Here is a 23,018-nt window from a genome sequence, read left to right as displayed (position 1 = left end):
CTTCTCTCTAACTAGCCATACAATAATAATAATATTTTGGTGTTCATGTGATAATTTTAAACCACATACTATGAAAGACGTGCTTGGTGCTCAGCAGATACTGAAAGAGACAATTCAAGTCCTAAGTAATTAATTAAATGAGCTACACACACGTTCCAAAGAAAAGGCACACAGTGGAACAGAATCGGTTATTGATAACAGTGGATGTACTTTGTGAATTTAAGTTTTATTTGATTTTTCTATTTTTTAAGTATTAAAATGCCATTTTCTTTAGGCTCCTTGATGCTACTGGCTGTTTCAGCCTCAATATTGTAAGGACTTAAGTTTTCTTAGCAACAGTGATTAAAGTTCATTCTCTTTCCTCTTACAGTTGTACTGTTTTTAACCTGTAGATGAATACATCCCTCTCTTGCCCTTGTAGCATTTCCAAGGTATTCAACTGGACGTTTATCATAGTTCTGTATAGTACTTTTTATCAATAATGGGTATTGCCCTCCTAACAGTATGTGTTTCATTTGTGCTACTTGATCTTGCACCTATAGGCTCCATATGTAGAATTACACCTAAATAAGGTATACTAACATTTACTATAAATCATATGAAATTATTTTGGGGACAGGAAATTACCTTTTTTTGTAGTGAAACCGTTGTTCTAGGGTATAGCTATGTTGACCAAAACTAGTAATGTATAATCCTGTAATATCAGAATAAAACAAATGACAAATATTATAACTTCTGAATGGTATTTAAAAATGGTTTGGCTCTTTATGCTATTTTTAGTTACATAACAATATATACACCCACTAAATTTCTGCAACTAACAATATTTTTCTAGGTTTTTTAAAAAGCCAATTGTTTCCCTTAAAGAACGTAACATCCTTGTCCTAAGCAGAAAAAGCAGGCTGTGGGGGTGAAATTATAATAATGGGGTAAGTCTCTCAACATAAAAATTAAGGTGCCCTTCATTGTTCCCAATGATGCCTTCTGAAAGAATTTCCAAGAAAAAGTTTGAAATTTGCAAGACTACCTTGTTCTTAATTGCAGGATGAAACCATGTATATATGCTGCTCTGTATTTGATCTTGTAGGTTTGATGACTTCCACGTGTAACCTACATGCAAAGATATAAAGCCAATGATTATCCTGTCGTCATATGGATACTGTTTGACCCATATATACTTCATAAGGCCTATGTATTGAGGAACTAGTAGGGAAAGACATACTTAGTGTGGGAAGCTTGCTGAAATTGGTGAGAGCATCTTATGTGACATGTTGCCCACAGCAGAAAGCCACACTGTGGGCATAATCCTAGTTAAATGATATTCGTTCTGCCTCTATACTGTCAATGCTATGTTTCAAGTATTAGAGTACTCAATTTTTCCCTACCTACCTCAGAAAGTTAACACATTTTCTTGGCATCACCGGAGACTTTAAGCTCAATGACCTTTCTTCTCCTTAGAAGTGTTGTTAGCCTGTTCAGTGGGAAAAGATCATGCACTCTGTTATCTGCTTATCTTTACGCCAGTCAGTAAAAGCTTGGTTTGCAATTCATAATTTATTCATCAGAAAGAACACTTTTATGACACTGCTTTGGGTAAGTCCAACCTACTTAGTTATAGCACATGTGAAATGTCCAAATTGTAAGACAGCTATAAAAAAGTTAACGTGAACCTGCTGTAAAGATTGTCTAGCCACTACAAATATACTGCATCTGGATTCAGGACAGACACTGACTATAATCAGCACTAGCTGTATTTTGATGTTAGTAGGTAAAGCATAGCAATCAGCTCTCCTATCCACCTGACTTTTTTAAGCAATATTTGAGCTGATGATGAGTCATTGCTTCCTTTGCTAAATGCTGTTGCAGGTATTCCTGAAGGAGAACCCCATCCCACCACAAAAGAAGAAAAAAAGAAAAATATATTCCACTTATGAACCCCTTATTTAAAGAATAATGAATTAAAGTAATGAATGGATTATTCTGTCCTCAGCCAACATATACATTTTTCCACTGGGAGAAACAGAGGTACCTAGCTGGCATATACATTGTCCCGTACAGCAATGAGAACACTGATGTGTTTGTGCCATCCTGGGGCAAAAGTCTATGAATACAAAAAGAATAAAAGCTGCTTGTGTAGCATGCCAAAAAGATACAGGTGATGGTGGCCACTGGAAAGAATGTGGAAAAGGTTGTAGCAACAAATACATGTCACTTACTTAAGAAACAAAATACCAAACAGGATCAATTCAGCCAACAATCTAGGCTTAGATTTCTCAGAGATGTTGAGCTCTTCTGTAGCAGTAGCTGCTAGTGGCAAATACTCTCGGGTGCAGATCGCTGCAGGACTGTCTGATCCTGACGTGACTGCAGTTAGATGTTTTGTAGTCGTCTTTTGCCTGGACAATAGCAAAACATACTGAGCGAAGTAAAAACAAAAAGCCAAGTTTAATGAGCCAGAGAGGTATTAGCTAACAGGTCAGTCCAACCAATATTACACTGAGCACTGCAGCCCATCTCAACAGCATCTGTAAATAAATCAGCTTTCTCTTCCATGCTGTACATAAGCACACACAGGATATCGATTGCATGTAATGCAAAATTGAATTGTTGTTCTTTGTCTTCAAGACATGTAATGGTTTGGGCTCAGCATACAGAAAACTTCATCACACTGTAGAATAAGGGGTGAAGACGACAGTTATGGCAACAGAGGTGCAGCAAAATAGCATGGCAAGACTGAAGTTCATCTGCAGTATTATAAAATGTGTGTTTATAGAAGTATATAAATTATAGAATAATATGTAATTATGTGCACTTTTAAGTGTGTATACACACACATCTCCATGCATACACACGTAAGAGTTGTCCTTGCAAAGGAGAAAAGATAAAGAAAGAGGAATGAGCACAGCTAACTTAACACTTTTGAAACATGTCCATGTAGTTTGGGTATAAGAACTGCTTAAGAATCAGCCTGAAGAAGAGGGACTTAGAAACTTGAAGGTTAAACACATAGACAAGTATAAATACCCTCAGGTACTTGTAATATGCTAATTTAAAATAATAATGCTTTAACCAGCAAATATTCAATAGCTGATGAGACAGATCGTTTAATTGTGAAGTGAACTTAATAAAAATGTTCTTTGAGAAGCTAATTTCCTACTGGTAAATTGCTGTTTAAGTAAGACTTGCTGTTGCAATTAATAACAACATCCTACACCAGACCCAGTGTTTTTAAGATTCCCAGCGTACTGTATGTGATAACGTATTATGCAGGTAGAATTCTTCTCCAAACTGGATGGTGATGTGTATAACTAAATTGTCCTTCAAGACTAGTTTGCATGCAGTTGCTGGTATCGCACTGTTCGTCAGCCTGCTGCAGATAAGAATGAATGATGATGCCCCAGATTTTAATGGAAATTTTAGAGCGTGTGCAGCAGTAGGGTGCAGTCTTCAGCAGAGAAAAACGAGCTGACTTGCAGGCATGAGGGGTCATCAAGAAAGATAAAGAAATAGGACATATACTCCAGGCTAGGCAAGGCTTTTTAAAGGATATTATGGAAATGAGAAAGAACCAATTTCATTTTTATAATGTCACTCCATTTAACTTTAAAATACAAGGTCAAGGTACTGTGTTTTTTGTAATGATTAAAGATTTGGGATGTTCGTTTTGTTGGGACCATTGAGTGTTTATGTGACACAGACTGAATGTGACAAAGAATTGAATTTGGAAACATCAGAATTATGTAGCAGCTCCTCCCAAAACCACATTAGAGACAGAGAAATTTAATAATCACTTTCATTTTCATCCTGGCAGTCAAATTTCCTTAAGAAGCCTCTCTTTAAAATTAGCTTGGTCCCCAAACAGTAGTGTATCTTATTTTTACATAAAGTCTATAAAAAGTACATTAATAATGTAGTGGTTCTGAAAACAACTCCCTTTACAATCAAATCTTCCTGCTTCTGTTCTTAGTGAAATCTGATTTACCCATTAGGTGTGAAACTTTGCAATGCATCAGGTTTGCGATACTGTCAGAACTTTTTGAAATTATGAGTATGTCAAATTCTTACTCCAAAACCTCATAAAACAGTTTTTTAATGAGAAAAGCATAAGCATATGCATAAGCATAAAAAAAAAAAAATGAAAGTTTTCTAGATGGGGTCATCTTAGAAGGGAAGGACAGCATAGATATGGGAAAACTTAATTTTTCTTGCTTTCTTTTTTCTCTAAAGACCGAACAAATTTTTAATGAGTCTTAATGTTAAAAAAAAAAAAAAAAGTACAAGGTATGAATGGTGAGTTTCTTTTCCAGAGAACTAAACTCGGTCCCTGTTGGCTGTCTCATAGAACCATCTACACAACAAGGCTAGTGTGATGGAAGGTGTTTTGGGCAGCTCTGAGTAGCCTACAGTTTGTACCTGAGCCAGTCAATTTGCAGTTAGGCTGTCAGTGTCTGCCACATACTACAACTGTTGCTGCGGCTGCCTACTGGATTCATTTGGAGAGGCTTTAACCACATCTTTGTTTAATATGGACTGCAGTTACTTAGTGTAACCAGGTCCTCCTGTCCAAGTCTAGTGGGTGAAGGGGCATATTATATTCTTTGGTTTTTTCCCCTTAAATTGCCCTGTCTTTTGAAGCAGCCATACTCCAAAGCCTAATAATAATAGTACTTTCCCCCTCGCTATTCTCTATTGTATGCTAATTTTAACTATGTCACCCAGATTTTATGAAAATTCTCCCTAGCTTCTAGGGGCTCCAAGCTATAGCTGCTGCTATTTGATTCATGCCTTTATGCTGAGCATCATAGATCAGCAGTGGTGCAAAGTAGCAGGTAATACTGGCTGTTATGCCATTATAGGTTCTCTTGGGTAGCCTTAGTTTGTCAAGGGACTCTTTTCACATAGATCTTATTTCAGCCAAAAATAGGAAGTGCAAAGACAAGTATGATAACTCTAGGAAGTTGAACAGGTGTTTTTCAAACATCCAGGAAGATTTGAAATTTGACAGCAGCTTATTTATTTTTATTCAGTTCCTGTCTTAATCTTCAACCTCGATATCGGGGTTATGGTATAGATTTGTATAGATAAAAGTGTGAGAGAGGGGATTGCTTCTCTGTTTAAGCACTGTCTCTAAACATGTATGAGCAGATCCATAGTCACCTACTAAGAGACCATGTTTCTGCGAAGGACAACTGATGCTAGCTAATACTATTTTTTTTTTATTTTTTTATACTTAAATTCTAGGACACTTTTCAGAAAACATTTTTGTCCTGTCTGTCTAGTGTGTTCTAGGAAAATGAATGGGAATGGCTCAGAGAGATGATAGTCATCAAGATAAAACTTAATAGATGCATTCAACAGAGGGAGTAAAAAGGTTCTCCGAGATTACAAAAAAAAAAAAGCTTAAAAAAATATGTACCTTGTTCATTTCTTAAGAAATGTGGCTAATGACATATATTGAAACAGTTGAGTAATAGGACAAGGGGCGGAAGTTTAAACACTTTAATACCAAGATTCAGAGGTTAAAACTTAAATAAAAGTAACTAGAAGATGCCAGTAATGCTAGAAATCAGGCTACTTTATGTTTTTAATTGCCTCACTTCAACAAGGCAAGCGTGAGATGTCCAGGCTTAAGAGGAACGTATGTTTAAATACCTTCAGGAAAGAGGTATTAATCATGGTAACACTGTACCATTCTTCTGTATCCAAATCTGGAAACACCATTTTGGTATAAATGTTTTGTTACATCAATATGAAATGGCAGTGTGATGTTTTCAAAGCTTATGCACTGCATGCAGTAGCAGAACTTTCATTAAACTCATAAATATTCTTCTATGTCAATTTTTTTATAGCAGTAGGGAATGTTGAAAATATAGTCTGTTGGAAATAAGCTTTTGAAAATAGGTCAGAGAAAATAAAAACACACAGAGGAAGAAGTTCTAAATTTGCTATTCCATTTTTTCAAAAATACATAAATAGAAATTTATAAATCTTTTCCTAGACCTTCAGTGAAGAAATAAGTAGAGCAGTGACTTGAACCAGGCAATTTTGTTGCCCTTTGTGTTTGGATTTTTTGTTTTGTTTGAAAGAGTGCATGTGTTTCTGAATTATCAATGGTAGATTTCTGTAAAGCATAGTTTAAATTTCAGAACTATATACTATTCTATACCACACAACATATTTGTTACAACCTAGTAATGCAAACGAGAAAGCAGCAGAAATATACTTACTCTAACTACCTTTCCCAGAGAAGAAAACAGGCCTGCGAATGTGTTAACACTGAGCCATGAGTGTGAAAGATGTTTGCTTTTCATCTGTGTCCCAATTTTTTGTTCCTTGCTATATCTAGAATTTTCTTTGAGATCAATGGCAGGAGTGGTTTGCTTTAAAGCCTGATTTATTTACATGCTATTTTTAGCTCAGCTGAAATCCTGTCAAAAAGAGAGATCTCAAATCTGGGCAAGGGTAAGGAACAAGACAGTCAATGAAAAGGGGGTGACCATTCCATAAGTGGTTTTATGTCTTGTGAGTATATTGTTCTTACTTTCTCTGGCAAGATCGTTCCATGATGCCTAAGAGATAAAATAAAGGAATATCAATAGAAATGAGGTGTAAAAGAGAAGCTAGTATTTAAAGACAGGAGAGATAAGCATATGATTTTATAATTCAATGTATTTTTTCCGTTTTCAGCTAAAGGAAAGATAACTTGTCTTTTTCCACTACCAAGTAACCTCTCACCGATTCAGAATTATTCAAATGATTCAAAACACAACATTTATTTAAATAGGAAAAAAATAGCTCATTTGTCTTTGTTAGACTTAAAATTCTGAATACACTACTTTTACAGTGATTCAAAGAGTAAGTTGAGCAGAATTATTCCCCACCACCACCACCACCCCCTGCCGCAGGCCTCTGAGTAGAAGGCATATAACAGAATGCGTGTTTCTGTGAGTAAGAGCTCCTTTTTTCTCTTACAAATTGTAGGAATGATTTATAATATACAATTTTAAACAAGAAAATTGCAACAACACTGTCCTTGGTCTCTGATAGTTTTCTGAAATACTGTTTTGTATTTACAGATCTGTTTCTTACCATGTTCTCCTTTTAGGGTTCAAAACTCTTCATTTGAAACACTTTTTTTGGCTGACTCAAGTTTCTAATGGAGATCATGTACACTGAGAAAAACAGTATTTCAAGCATGATGTCTTTCTAAAGGGATTGTGTTGTCTAGTGTCTCTAGACTATCTTGAAGAGTGTACATTATTTACAAAAGCTGTGTTCTCATTTAAATCCCATTGCGTTATGCATGTTATCACTGACAACCCTTCTGGGAAGTATCCTGCCATCATTCCTGTGTAGTTATTTACCTGGACAAATAGATATCTTCTTGATTTACCACTAGAAGAATGAATTATGTAACTTCAGTCTTTGCAGATTTTCTATCGACTAAGACATTACTTTTGACTAGTATTGGGAACTGGGAAAGCTAAAAAAAAAACCAAAAACCACAAAAAATTGTATTTTCTTATCATTTGTATTTCATATAATCCTCTTTAGTTCTATATCCTTCAGAAAACAGGGAGTCTAGAATAAGAAAACTTGGGGTCTCAATTATCTGAAAGCTGTGACTGAGTCATATCTTACCTTGTATTGTGTCTTGTGAATGCCCATTTTCATATGAAAGAATCTGTGCAGGACTGAAGTGAATTCAGACTCCTCTTGCCTCCATTTGCGGGTAACTGTTTCTTTTCTCACCAGGACTCACTGCAGCTTTCTTCCTGTATGAGGGTTGATGCTATGATCATAAGACATTTTCATACTAAGGAGTGTGGAGTTTGACAATCAGCAGTGTCCTTAATTGGGAAGTAATCAAGATTTAGAGCCTATCTATCATGCAAAGTGAAACACCTGAGATGCTTCAACACTAGCTGTCATAGAAACAAGCATATGCTTAGGATATTCCCAAGTGTTCTGGCATGTAAAACAATTACAAAGAAAACCTTGGTATAGATTTTTGGCAATAACAATAGATTTAGTTTTGCTTTTAATTATACCCTTTGTTTCCTTTTTCTGTCTGGTCACTGGGACGATACATTTTAGTTGATGATGTTGACATACAAACTCATGAAATATTTTGATAAGCTGCTATTTATCCTGGCTTCCTCTCCGTCTTTATGTAGAGATATTATTTACATCATTTTCATGTTATTTGCTGTTTTCTGATACAGCAATTAATTAGAATAAAACACTTTATCTCAAGGATATGTATATGAGAATCACAGATGTAGTAATTATGATAGTTTAAGCATTTTCAGATGGCGGCTTCATAACAATGTTCTATTTTGAGACTATAACCCCTGGCAAACTCAAAGTAGGAGATTTCTGTACAAGAAATCTTCCTTAGCTCTCCTGGAAAGCAGAGAGCACACAAGCCAGGAAGAGGTGTCGTGTGGACTTTAGGTGAGTTGTTTTTCCCACGTCTCACAAAAGTATGAGCCTCATGCATAGATGACTGCCTCTGGCCTCCCCGAGCACAGAGCGAAGGTCGGAGTTCTGCTGTAAGCGCTCTCCTCCCTTTCTGGTTTTTTTTTAGCACTGCTGAACTCAGAGGACTTGGAAGGATTTTTTCAGCCTGTTTTCCTTTGTAAATGGAGCTTATGAAATTTCATTGTCTGTCTTCAGTCTATCTATCTTTCATAGCATGGTTTGTAATGATTTTTTAATTCACTGTTCAGTTTTAATCAAATTGGAAGCAGAGGTAGAGATTCCCAAATAATTAATTTCCTACAAGCCTTAGAATATCAGTAGCTGGGTAGGACATGACTCAGTGCTGGCATTGAGAGAGAGAGAGAGAGGAAGAGGTCAAAAGTTAACTCTTTCCTTCGTTAGCAACACACAAGCTACGAAGTAGATGACTCTTGGTCGGCAGACTATCACGTACTTACTCTGCCTTGCGTAGTGAGAGAGATGGAAGAGCTGGAGGTGTTGTAGTGGGAAGGATGGGTGATGTAGAGAACGAGAGAAAAAGCATGCTTTAAGTCCATTCTTAGAGAATGATTTGTTAGGGTTTTGTTCTCCATCTTTCCTATAACAGTTTAGTGTAGAAGAGGTAGTCTGCAGGATAGGTGGGCAGTTGTGTGGGTAGCACCTTTCAAATTGTTGCAAGGTGTCTCCTGCAGGTGTTTGTTCTTTGCATAGGGCAGTTCCTGGTATGTTGCGGTGGAGGTCTTCCCTGAGGAGCAGAGGGTGGGTTCTTAGTTTTGGTATAGCAATAGGATCTATTCCTTCCTTTCAAATCTTGCATAAGAGTAAAGCACTAACGTTTCAAATATGAACAGACGGAGAAAGGCGCAACGGTTGCCATAAATATATTGGGGTTTTAAATAAGAAAATGTTATGAATTATTGCCAGATAGACCTCTCTGAACTCTTTTGAAGAGCTATCAGACTGAACCCCATATTTTATTTTCTATGCCCAGAAAAATGTGGTTTTTTTGTGGTTATTTCTTTAAAGCATGCATACTCATTCCTGGAGCTATTAGTGATTTTGCAGAAAAACAGAAATAGAGAAGTCGATTTTCTGTCTAAATAAATATTTTGCTATTTTATTTTAAGGTTAGAATTTCGTGGCCAGCATTCTGCAGAAGCTCTGTGTGTATTAGGTATGAAGTGTCATGGTGGATTGAAGAAAAATATTGTTTTTTGTTTTGATGTTAAAAATGACTATGAAGCAGAATTATGTGCAGTTAGAGAAATGGCTTGGTCAGAATTATTCAGGAAACTCTTAACACTTCATTGTCCCCAAAATATTTGCAGAATATACTAGGTACAGTTTGATCTATTCTCATTTTTTAAGGAATAAAATCAGTTTTGAAGACTGCAAAGAACACCTGATTTAAGGTTTTTTCTCCTATTTCTTAGTGATTTATTGCACTATTAACAATATTTAGTTTTATATAACTTAAATGGGATTTTAGTGATTTTTGACTGACTTTGAGAAACTCTGTTAATCTTTTGCCCTTCAGCTAGAAATCAATATATTAATTTTGAACCGCAAGAAATTCTTGTGCCATTGATAACCATTCTCTCCTGCTGTGAGAGATGCTGCAACACATATAATAACTATATTGGTTCTATTAAAATTTTTAGTGGGTCTTTAGTATAGTATTATTTCTGGTGATATTGTATTATTTTTAATATGGATACAAAATAGGTAGACAATCTTTTGCATATGTGGACTCTATTTTTAAACTCCTTTTGGGAGAAACTGTTATGTACCCTTTTTCGTAGTAAAACTTAATTATCACATGGATTTTTCTTTTAAAGGTTGAACTGAACGTTTCTACATGTCCCAGTTCTTTGATGGGATGTAATGTGCTTTTGTCACCTTATGATTATAAAACATAATAATTTAAACCATCTAAGATCATATTGTCACTAAAAAAGAGTTATCTATTTGAAAATGAAGAATTTATTTAAAGCAAATGAAATATGCTGATTGAAACTATGGCCCAGCATAAAAATTCAGTGTAAAATTTAAGTGTAGAAATTTGTGAATAAACCCAAGGAAGCTCCACAAAATTCCCTAAATAAAACCAATGTTTTTGGGTAAAATACAATGGTTTTTCTATGTGTAGCACCTTGAAGTTAAAATTAGAAGATGGTGATCTATATTATCTTTCTATTACTCTAACACTGCTACAAACTGTATCCGCACTTAATTAAAATAATCTTATTAACATAGTGTTGGTATATTGCTTTCATTCTCAGCTATCACAGTGTTTGTATGTCATCATAATGAGCTATGAATGGCACTGGTTTAATTCTGCCTCAACTTTTCTAAACATGGAAACCTGCAGTCATGACTATGTTTAAAGTTTTAAAAACCTGGAAGATAGCAGATGTTATACGTCATCCTTAGAAAGTGAAAAGGGGTCTGATTTTTACTTAATATCGTCCCCATGTACTTGGTAGAAGTACAGGTTGGTGGTTTGGTTTTTCTTTTGCTCAAAGCCACTTCTCTGAGACCTTGTTCAGAGTATTCCCGAGTACCCTCAGCATCCATGAGCCAGGGAAGCCAAACGCATTAAACAACCTAGTTTCATGCTTCTGCTTCATATGTTGTATGGCTCAGGTCTCCGGTCAACCACCATAACCATATTAAATATTTGAGTAAAGAGAAAAGTGTAAACAAGGTCTTTTTTGTTTTCATTTATAACAAGTCTATGAAATAGTGACACAACTTCTGAAAGGGAAGTAATGTTTCCTGAACTGTTATTTGGGCAAAGTGTTTTTGCTTCCTGTCTCCCCATCCTTAGTCTGGCATACCTCTGTTCTCAACACATATTTCTCTTGGATTTGATACTGCAATTTCAATATTATCTCTATCTGAAGAGGTGAGAAGAGCCAAATGGAAGTTTATAGTTGTCCAGCAGAGGGTACTGCATACCCATAAAAGTTACCTCAGCTGATTTAATTTTAGTGGAATAATTTCTTGTTGATGAAGTGCTTAAGGCATTGCTTCATTACCAAAAAAAAATCCAATTTATTTGGTTTTGTTTCTAAGCCTTGATGTATATAACTCAGCCTACTTCTCTTCACCTAAAGGACCAGGATGTCAAGAGGTATGTTTTCAACTGAAAGCAAATTTTCCAATAAACATACTGATTTGTATGTTGACAATGCAGTGCTGTACCGAGAAAAATATGTTGGTATTAAATATGCAATGAACATCAGTTCCTGAAAGTCTTATTATGTTTATAATATCAACTACTTTGAAGCAAGCTGATGAATTTAGCAATCAGAAATGAAATTATGAGAATATGTAAATCAGATATCCCTTGAGTAACAACACTGGCATGCTTAGGAAAGCATTTGAATTAATAAAAGATCAGACCCCAAATGCTATAATTATGCTCTGAAAAGGAACAACATGGCTACACAGCCCTAAGTCTATTAGAGACTGATGAAAACAGTGTAGGAGGGGTAGAGAATCACCCCAATGGTCGTTGCAGTGAGTAAAGACACTCTCCTTAAATTAATATGACTCAAATGGGACAGAACGCCTCTCCTCTGACAGCACTAAAAGAGCTAAAGCAACAGCTCTGAGGAATCCAGAGGTGGTGAAGATACGAAAGGCAAAGGAAGGACCAGCAAAGAATGAAGATGACATGGTAGCTGCTTATAAATTAGTGGTTTTGTTATCTGTCCCTCGCCACTGACATTCTCCCACCAGCTAGTATTGCTCAGAGGCTTGGGGCAAACGCTACCTTTAGGGTGACAGGAGGAGGAGGAGGAAGAGGAGAAGCACAAGGTGGACAATTAATTCTGGCTACCAAAATCCTCTGGAAAGTGATTTGGTAGGGATTTTGGGGTCAGTCTTAAGATCAAGAAGGTTGATCTCATGATTTATTACACTTTTAGGGCAAAGCAGGGAAATAAGCCTTTTGCTATAATATTATTCCTCCTCTTTTTGAAAAATGAGTACTGCTGCTTGTTTATTTTGTTCTGTTTTTAACCAAATTGAAGTTTCAGGCAATATTTGAGTTTTGCCTGCCTTATCTCACTGAACCAGGACCTGTGGTTTGTTCAGATATTACTGTAATACATCGTTGCATTATGGCCTTGTATAACAGGTAAATTATTACTCGAGGCTGTACATGGTACCTATTACCATTTTACTTGCTTTGCACTGGAAGCTGTCTGTATGTCTCGCAGCTGTAAACAGTTGCAAGCCTAAACCAACTCACCTTCTTGCCTGTCGCAGTAATTCTCTGTAACTGAGAAGCCACTTTTTTAGGCTGGATGCTGCTCAGGATAGATATATTCCTTTATGGCTTGCTACAGTTGCAGTCAAGTCAGGGTATACTGACCACCAGCCCAAATCGTTTTGCCATTATTTTTTCTTATAAGCAGACCCAATGTGATTAGTGGTGGGTTTTTCTCTCTTATCTGGTATGTGACTAATTTTGTGCAGTTTTCATGGAATAAAAAAGTATCCAGAAATATTTCTCATGCCTGCCAAAAAGTGTTCTATAATATTAGTGATGTAGAACAAATATGTGCGGATTGTCTGATGGAAAAAATGCATGTTCTATTTTAACTTCATTTTAAAAAATGAAGTGTAAAAGATGTGGATGACGACTCAGAAAGTGAGGGTTTTATAAATAGTCTCCAAATGCTTGGAAGGGACGATATCTACAGTAGTCCGTCTTAAAGGGAGGCTATAAACGACCACCACTAGAGAGTCAATATATATAGCTTGTTCGATATTTCCAGTCTGCTACTTTTATGTAATGGGTATTTTTTTCGTAGCCAGAGGCACTAACAAATGACAATCTAGCAACTTCAAAAGAAAGGGGTAATATATAACAGCTTAAATATCACGACTGAAATGAAAACAAGATGCTGAATCACATGTATTTATTCCAGCGCTCTTGAGTTAAAGACTAAGGGTGATACTTTCAAGGTATAGATTCCATAGGAAAGCAAATAGGAGTTCCCTAGTTTTTGCAAGCACAGGAGGTATATAAGACATAACATATGCAAGGGTATGGATATTTCTGTAAGAATCAGGAAAAGCTGTGAAATTGTAAAAGTGTGATAACTATCTGCTTTTAATTTAAGAAAAAATCAATTGATTTAAATATGGCAGAAAAATGAAGAACTGTCTTCACGTTGAGTTGGAACAAAATCGCTTATAAAGCTAAAAAGGCTGGCCTGATATTAAGGGAATTCCATCAGTATTACTGATGTCCTTGAAAACTTAAGAATAAGCTATGTTTGAAGAAATTAGGCCATGCTGTTATTTTTAATATACTGGAACCTAGTATGTGAGTAGTTTGATTTGTGATAGCTGGAAAGAGTTTGAAGATGGAAGACGCAATTTTTCTTATTGACATTGCTCAGTTATAGCTTTGCAAAATGGATAAAATATCAAAATGTTATAAATATCAGAAATTGCAAATGAAACATGGTATCAAATCAGGCCATAGTCCCAACTTAATGCTATTATGTGTGGAGGTAAATAAAAAAGTTCTTCGATAGAGGCTTGTTTTTACATTTTAGTGCTACCTCAATGTGGAAATAAATATATTTCAGTGGCATACACATGTGCTGCAAAGTCAGTGAGTAGGTTTTTGGACTTACAATTCAATTTTATGTATTTAACCTGAAGCATTACAGTTAGTATGCGGTAGCAATGGAATTTTTGTAGGAAAAAAGTCTCCTCTTTCTCCCTGCAGTGTTTCTAAATCAGTTCTAAAATTAAATTGAATTAATGTATCAATAAGAAGCAACCATGTAATTTGGGTTAGAAACACAAAACAGACCTCTGGTCATGCACTTTGCAATTTAGTATAGAAATTACTTTCACCACAATTTCGTGTCACATTAGAAAGGGACATGATTTAAAGGAATTTAAATTTAAAAGATTTAAAAGATTTAAAGGAATACGGCTCATTTTCACAACTATGTCTCATTGGAAATAATGGGAGAGATGCACAGTTTTTACTGTTGGTTTTTGTTTGTTTTAATTAATCTCCTGGTGAATATCTTTACAAAACCACAAGGAGCTAGATGATTGCAAAGTGTCAACATTTGAAGACAATACTGTTTATCTAAAAAATTTTAAATAAAATGACCAGGTTGCTGAGGTGAGCTCTCATCTGAACCTATAATATATCTTTTTTTTTTCCCCAATACTTCTAAAGCCGAGAGAGTGCTTTGTAACTTTTTGTCCAGGCAAGGTTAAAGGGAAGCGAAGACTAAAATATAATGCACAGTTTTTCAAAGCCTTTTTGGGCAGGGGTAGGAGGCAGCTTTTAGAACCACAGTTACTCAGCTGTTGCTTTCAGAAAGTTTTCAAGAGCCAATATCAAGTTATTCTAAACTCCATGTTGGATCATTCTGGGAAGCAAGGAAATTGAGACAAAGTTGATTAATGTCTTCAAATAGGTTCATCGCAGTAAGTATGCATAAAGGAAAACTTCAGTCTGCAGTCCTTGTCTTCCTTTTTCCTTTCTTACCCCTGTGGTTTTAGAGGTATGAGAAACTTCCATTAGAGGATGAGAAAAATTCAGGGTAGCTTATTTTTATTACAGCGAAGAGGGAACCAGACAAAATTTTTGTTTGATGTTCTTATAAGCCAGATTGTAATTTTGGTGAAATTCATAGGAGCAAGTCCTATTGGGTGATACCTGCCTCTCAAAGTGTAATTATGAAGGAAAAATCAGTAAATATTAGTAAGAAGAACTGGAGATGCCTTTAGAGTTATAGTTGATGGCAGCATAGGCAGCAGTGACAAGAACCTGGAATTACTGTAGCGAGCTGAAATGTGAAGTTATTAGGTGGTTAAAGTATAGTAGAATACAGCTTCTTGAAGGATGGCAAGCTAGACTGAAGAATTTGTCTAGGTAAAATACAGGAATTTCAGCCTTCATGCCTTGTTCGTTGAAGAGCATTTGTCGTTGTTTCTAGAAGGAAGAGGTGCAGTCAAGGGATAAAGTCTGGAAGACATTAAAACTTTCAAACAAATCTGGGACTTTTTCTGATTAGAAGCTTTTAGCAGAATATGGAAAGTTGTATATCTCTATTTCATTTGTTAAAATGAACAACTGTGAAGTTGCACTGTACCCACATTTCTTTGTGTACAATAGCAGTCTTGAGCAGTCAGCAATGCATGTCAACATTGGACCTTGTGTTTTTCTAATTAAAGAGCATCAATATATAGAAAAAAAAAAATATACAAAGCAGGACGGAATAGTAGTTTTCTAAGGCTCTCCAACCAAGCAGTCTGTGTATCAATTCAAGCAAAATTTGTATATTCTTTATAAACTATTCATGTAAACTGTTGATTATACCACAAATAATTCTATTAAAAATTTTGGTCAAATAAAGTGAGAATGAAATCTCCCTGTTATTTTACAGTATTTATTGTTTACTCAGGAAATGGGTCTGTAGCAATTTTCTTTTCCTTTGGTTTCTCAGGTACTATTGATGCACAAACCCAGTACAGCTGAGAAAATGTCCCCATTTTATAGGTAGAATCTGCCAAGAGCCTGCTGTCAATTCTTACAAATGCTGTTCTTTTCAGACAGTTGATAATAATATTCAAACCATAATAGTTCCTATAACTTATGCTAAGAAGAAAACACTTTAAATTGTCAACCCCTTAACAAATATTGCCTTCATTTTTTAATTTTTTTTACCTCTTCCATCTTCATAAATGTCCATAATTCATAATAAAAACACAATAACTACCATAATGCACACATCATAATGAAGATTGCATAGCTGCTTATAAAAAAAATAATCTAGCAAATAACATAGACTTTTTGTTGATTGTTTTAATCCTAACAAAGTGCCAGTAATGTGTCTCCAGATTAAATCAATGTGATTTAACTGTCTGGAAAATGAATTTCTTCCTTATTTCTAATAGAATCTTGAACAGAGGTGCATAGTCTTAATGGACATAATCATTCTGGTAACCAAATGTTAGCAAATTGTATTTGGGACAGTTTTCCACCAAATGTTTTCACAGTTCTCTGATTTATATTGGTCCATCTGGGTAAACCCCCTCTTATGTCAACCTTACGCTTTTATACAATTTAAGGCAGAAGAGAGATTTATGCAAATGACTGAAGAATAACGTGTTAATGTCAAATTTAAGACTACAGATTTCTAAAAGTGGTGCATAGTACCGTTACGTGCTTTTAGGATCTGCAGCTCACCCTAAATTAAAGAAAGGCAATACAGTTTTTTTTTCTTACAACATTTTGTGCCAGATAGTGCCTCTGACAGAAATTAGATTGTTTGTGGTATTCCTTCATGTTGCGACAGGGCTTTTCCATAACAATTAATTATTGTTAAGCACTTTTGTCTGCTACAATGAAAAGAGGAAAGTGCTGTTAAGATTGCTCATAGAATAGTTTGATTAAGTTTAAAACTGAAATGTTATTTCATTCAATGACAAGTGGAAATGAGATTGCAGAAAGAGTTGCACAATATATGTACAAGTTAACTAAGAAGTAACAAATACAGTCAAAGGAATTATGCTATTCTGGTACCCACTTAGGTGAGTGGGTGAGGACTCTGATGAATGTTTGATTTACAAAATACAAGTAAAGCAATCAAACTGGTTTACTTCACATCATCACCCACTCAAATCTTTTTCTTTTTTACTATTTTAATTAGTACCAGGAATCTGTCTGACTCAGTAATGTATCTTATTGACATATTGCCTGGTCAGTTGTCATAAACATTGTGATAGGCATCAGGAAGAATAGCTGGCAACTAGGGATGTGATGGTGTAACAGATTTTGTTTGAAAGTTGTTGGTAATTTTTTTTAATCAGTTATATATCTTACTTCACTTTGTCTAAAAAAAGTTTAACCACAGTTTCTCAATAAAAAATAACAGACAGTTTAACAAACTCTCCGTGATATTGAGAATGGTAGACTAGGCATATATTTAGTAGTGTTATCGCAACATAGGTACGGAACTGTTAATAAAAGTCAATTGGGGCGAAAAAAACCCAAACAAACAAACAAAATGAAACCACCAAACCACCCACAAAAACCTCCTGAAGTTTTCAATATAAAATTCTATAAAACCAAAGTACCAGAACTTTTTATAATTACATATTGTTTATGCAGTAGGTAAAATTGATTGATGTAGAACTGGAATTGACAAAACAGCTTTTTGTCAGTTTGATTTGTTCTTGGCAAAATAACATTACTGGCAGCTGTCTAAACCAAGAAGGTGGCACCATCAGGGCTTTACAAAGAGAATCGAATGTCAGTGAGGAACCATTGTGGTAAGCATATTGTTCACGTTCATTTTGTTAGTTAGGTAAAATACTGTGATTGAATCAATAGGGATATATCCCCCTGCATTTCAAATGTATTTGTTACAATATGATTCACAAAGAATGAACCTACTCCACACAAAGTACAGGCATCTTTAGGTATGCAAAACTGTTATCTACTGGACCTTGATACATAAAGGTATCTCTCTAAAGTCCTTGTGCACAGCTATGTAGAAATTTGTGAAGCACAGTTCTTAGATGTCATTAAACTGAGTGTCATTGCGTGTCCCATTAACAACCTGACTTCAAGGCGCACACCGATTTGTCCTTATTCAGGAGAATGTTCCTTTGGCTCCTTGAATGATGTGATTTCATAAAATTAAACGTATTATGGAAAGAAGATTAAAAGAAAAAAGCTATATAACAGTAAAAGCAAACTTAAATGGGATGAAGTCCGTAAGTACAAGTATGGCAACACTTCTCTTTGTAGTGACTTGCAACAAGGTTGTTATTAGGACTAGCCTTAGGATCTCCAATATTGCAGTTTTTTAATTGATCTTTGGTTGTAGTCAGGGGAAAGCAAGCCACAGAATGAGAAATAAAATGGCAAAGAATAGTAAAACCACTGAATAATTCAACCGAAAATAATTAAAAGAAATGCAGTATAGGAAGGAAATTAACAAAAAAAAAGAGGGAAGATGAAATGTGTTTTAGTGATAGATATTCTTGTTCTTTTTCCCTTTTAGGGGATTCCCACCTCATATTTAGGGTATGAACTGAAAGATATTGTCAAGATCATACCAGGAATGACTGTAGACTTACGGTCTCAGACCATTAATTTTCTTAGGAAAGCATCGTATTATGTAATTGGAAAGTATTGTCTAAAGAACAGAGGTGATACTAAGAATTTTGTCAACTTTGGCAGAAGGAGTTGCGATTCGTTTATTAACATTCATTATAGTGCATAATTATCTGAAGAACAGCTTTACAAGTCAAAAACTACTAATGTTGAAGTGGAAATCACTGCATATTTGGGGCTACAGCTGAAATAGTGTTATACATACATTTGGGGTGTCAGAAGAGATGCTGCAAGTGTCACAGTAAGAAATGTTTTTGGAAATTTCTCCTTCCACTTTTCCCATTCTTCCCCATTTCCTTTTTTTATGTTTGATTCAAAAACTATCATGAAGCAGCTGTTCTTGTATGGTCACTAAGCAGTTGCTTCTAGGACCAGAAAGTACAAGTGAGAATAAAAATGAAAACTGATAGTTAACTAGGCCAGAGATTTTTCAAGATTATTATGGGCAGAGTCCCCTGCTGTTGCAGAAAAATCACTATTAACTTTGGTGAGGATTTCCCCCTGTGTTTACCCAACGTTTCATTTATGCTTCTATTCTATTAGAAGTTTTCTGAAAGGATGTGTATAATTTCTCATTTGAGGTAATATTGGAAAAGAAAAAGAAATTAATTGTAGCAAAGAAGTATTGTATGAATGTTGTGGCAGTTTTAAGTTGTTATACTAAATTGAGGTCATTATCAAAGCGGAAAACCATCTGTATGAGGGGTACAAGTCCTTTAATATACTGTTTTGCAATTTTTATTCTGAGTGAATATTTCAAACTTACTTTAAGAATATGTCATTCACACCCTACTTATGCTTGGAAATCACAAGAAAGAAAAATTTAAATGGTGGGTATTTATAATATGATCTGCTTTTCTTAATGGCTAAAAATGCAACAAGTTGAAAACACAAAGTACATAGAAATATGTGCAATCCACTAAAAATTGGGATTAGCTCTGAGTGTATGAATATGATGAGGTTTTGTCTTTTCTTAGTTGTTTTATTTTTAATATTATATAAATACCTCATTTTTAATTAAGTTTGTTTGCTCACTCTGTTCATAAAGTGATTGGAAACTGTATAATTGCAAGTATAAGTATCTCGGCTGGCCTTCTGAGTGAGCTGGGAATCCAAAGGGCAGCGTGCCCTTTTGCTTTGCCATTTTTGTATGAAGGGGTGAAATGTCAAGTGAAACTACAGGAAGCAGATTCAATGTCAATATTCCTTCTGTTGCACCATAAACTGTAAGGCCATGGGAGGCACCTTGCCCTCATGTTCGTCTGTGGCAAGGACAGAGGGGGAATGAATAGGGAACTATAGCTGTTGGCAACTTTTAGATACTGAGTGTAAGTTGTGAAAAGTATCTTTGTGGTTCATAGCTCTGGGATGAGTGTGTGAAAACATGGCTTTCAGCAAAACACTTAAAAACCCTTTTGTCCACTTTATACTATTCTTTATTTTTTTTTTTTTTTAATCTAAATGGTTGCTGTGCTTTGTGCAGTACCCAGTATCAAGAAAAACCTGCTTTTTGTTAGGCTATGGAATCTAGACAAACTTGGTCAGCATGTGTGTTTCCATTTAATCAGGTGAAAAGTGTCAAATGCATAGAGTACTTAGAAAAAAATAATCTCAAGTTGGGTTCTTTGTGGTGATCAGAAATCCAGATAGCCAGAAGCCTTCTCTCATGTTCTGGTGGAAGTTCACGCTTCTCCCTCCTACACATCCTGTGCAAAGTTCCCATTTCAGCATTAGGGATGATAAGTTCAAAGACCACCTCTGCCACTGAGTTAGCTATTTTCTATTTTTATTTTGTAAGGCCTATTGCAAAATATGCCACAGGATAAATCAGAAAATTCCCTTGGTTAGTTTTGTGTCAATAGAAATAAGTGTAGAAATAACGTAATAGTTGTGCTCTTCTTTTTTATTTTTTTGTGTATACTGGGAGAGTATACTAATTTAAGATGCTGTAACTGCAGGAAAAGGGCTGAGTTAGAGTATTTAAATGGGCTTTTAATTAGCTTTCACTTTATACTCGTATACTGATTGGTGATTATTTCTGTCATTCAGAAAAGCTGGTGCAGAGATAATCTCTCATTTCTACAAATTTTAATTCTAGAAACTTTGGAGTTCAGTATAATTTCCCTTTTTTTCTTCTTGCCTTGGTCTCCTATTCCAAATGAACAGTCCCATGTATAACTAGAAGCTCTGTTCTGAGTTATTTTTTCTGTAAGTGGTGTGGATCTTAAGTTCATACAGGTGCATGCAATAGCACAATTTTTTCAGGTGCCTTGCTGGAAATAAGCCACTTAGTGTGGTATATTTTTCCTCAGACTATACATCTTATCATTATGATTTACCTATGTGATGTTACCTACTGCATAATGCAAATGCTCCAGTGCTAAAATCAATGTGAAATACAGTGAATGTGTCCAAAAACTACATAATCATTTTAAGATGAGCATTACCAAAACTGAGGTGTGTACTGGAAAGACCAATGACTTTTCAGCCTCACAATAATAGAGAATATTTGCATTTGGGCAAGCTACCTGACCATTACTGCTCTTTAATCCTAATAATGAACAATGTACCTGACAATATCAGCCAAACGTTGACCCAGGTATTGTATTAATGTGCATCACAGAAAGAGAAGAAAATCTGATAGCTCAGTGTAAGATGCTTTTGTGGGTGTTTTCTGGGTCTTAGAAGATCTTCCAGTTTCTGCTACAGTGGTATCTTAAAATCTTACATGTTATACAGGCAAAGCAAAGTACGCTGGGACACTTTGGGCCAGCAGGGTGCTTGATGTGATGTGACTGGACTGTTGTAGATTGCTAGGATCCAGCAGGAAAAGTTTCTCACTCTATCAAAGCATAATAAAACAGTTTGCAGGTTACTGCAATGTTGTGTTCATTGCAGCTATTCTTTTATTTTGAAACTATGGGACATAAAAATAGTTTGGGGGGAAAAAATCCAGAATAACAGTTTTTACTGAGAAGTACGAAAGACAGGAATAATTTTGGGGTAGTTTTATATAACAACCTAAAAGCCACTGTAAGAAAACCAAAAAGAAAATATAATAAGAATAAATTTAGTCTCGACAGTGCAAGCCTCTGCCTTGGCTATGATTCCTCTCCAGGACTGCGGGTAAATACCACGGTGGCTAGCTGATATTCACCTCTGTGCTCCAGGTTGTACTGGTGTTGGTGTAAAGTTGTCTGTGTAAATTTTGTGCAAAAGGTGGGATAGGGCATGAAACTGAGTTTCTGCAGTTTAATGAATTAGTAGCTGGCAACAGAGGTGTGGTCGTGTTAAAAGAAGTTGATTTCAAGGGTCGTTCAGTTCGTGAACTTGCAATCATAACCTCATGCCTGAAGATCTAATGGACAAGATGTATAAAAAATGCATAAGCAGTAGTTATGTTCATCTTTTACAATCCAGAAAAGTTGTATCCTGCCAATTTTAACCAGTTCATGGACAGATTTAATTTAATTTTAATATGCATGTTTACCAACTTGCTCTGTAATTTATATTATGCATTTAGAAAGAGAAAACAAGCATATAATGTTGTTCCAGAGTATGACACGCTAAAACATTTGGTTTCTTCCAGTAAAGGTAGATTCAGCATTTTACTTGAAAGCTCTTATATGTAGGTAAGATTCAGATGCACTTCCTGAGATTGTGAAACCTAGAAGTATGAATCCCACATGGTAGATTCTTGAAGTTATTTCAGTTTCTGCTTATTTTAGCAGTAAACTGTTGAAAATTATTTTACATTCCCCTGTTTCTGCATTTTGACGAATTCAAGGAGAAAAATATTCATGCTGTACTGATAATGAAAAATATGAAAAGATTTCTTTCCTTATTTATAAATATGAATTTATACAGGCACATAGTGTTAAAATTTAAGCTACGGATTCAGAACTCTGTTGTTTTTAAATATGAGGTAATGTAGCTTCCTGTGTGATAGTATTTTAATAATAAAAGATGTAGAAAATGTACCCCAGTGCATTTAGGAAAACTTGAAAAATGGTCTGTCTTCATTATCTTTTGGTAGCTTTTTATTTTGTCGTGTAAGTAGAAACAATGGAAGTAACACTTTTCCTTAGAAGTGTAGTTGCCCCCAACCCCATGAAGAAAACAAAATAAAAACCATGAGGGAATGGATTATCAGGCTTCTGGCAACTGGAGACAAATGTGTTCTTTAATGGAATCAGGAGAAATACTTCAAACAGCCTTTGCTTTGTTGACATCGCTTATTTCTGTTGATAGCTAATAGCAACTCCAAACACTGTGCACTTCAAACTTTACAATGCTTTGTAGGCTATTAAATAAATACGGTGTATACCTTTGGGGGTGTAGAAGTAAATGTGTTCAC

The 23,018-nt window shown here is 35.4% G+C and overlaps 1 protein-coding gene across 11 annotated transcripts in view; it reads left to right on the top strand.

The window, feature by feature from the left end:
- DMD (dystrophin) overlaps nucleotides 1-23,018 on the top strand; it is a 1,138,094-nt gene that overhangs the window by 680,216 nt on the left and 434,860 nt on the right. The window lies entirely within an intron of this gene.

The sequence above is a fragment of the Phalacrocorax aristotelis genome, chromosome 1, assembly GCF_949628215.1.
Source record: "Phalacrocorax aristotelis chromosome 1, bGulAri2.1, whole genome shotgun sequence".
Classification (NCBI taxonomy): domain Eukaryota; kingdom Metazoa; phylum Chordata; class Aves; order Suliformes; family Phalacrocoracidae; genus Phalacrocorax; species Phalacrocorax aristotelis.
The sequence above is the reverse complement of the archived record's forward strand: the minus strand, read 5'-3'. Positions and strand labels throughout refer to the sequence as shown.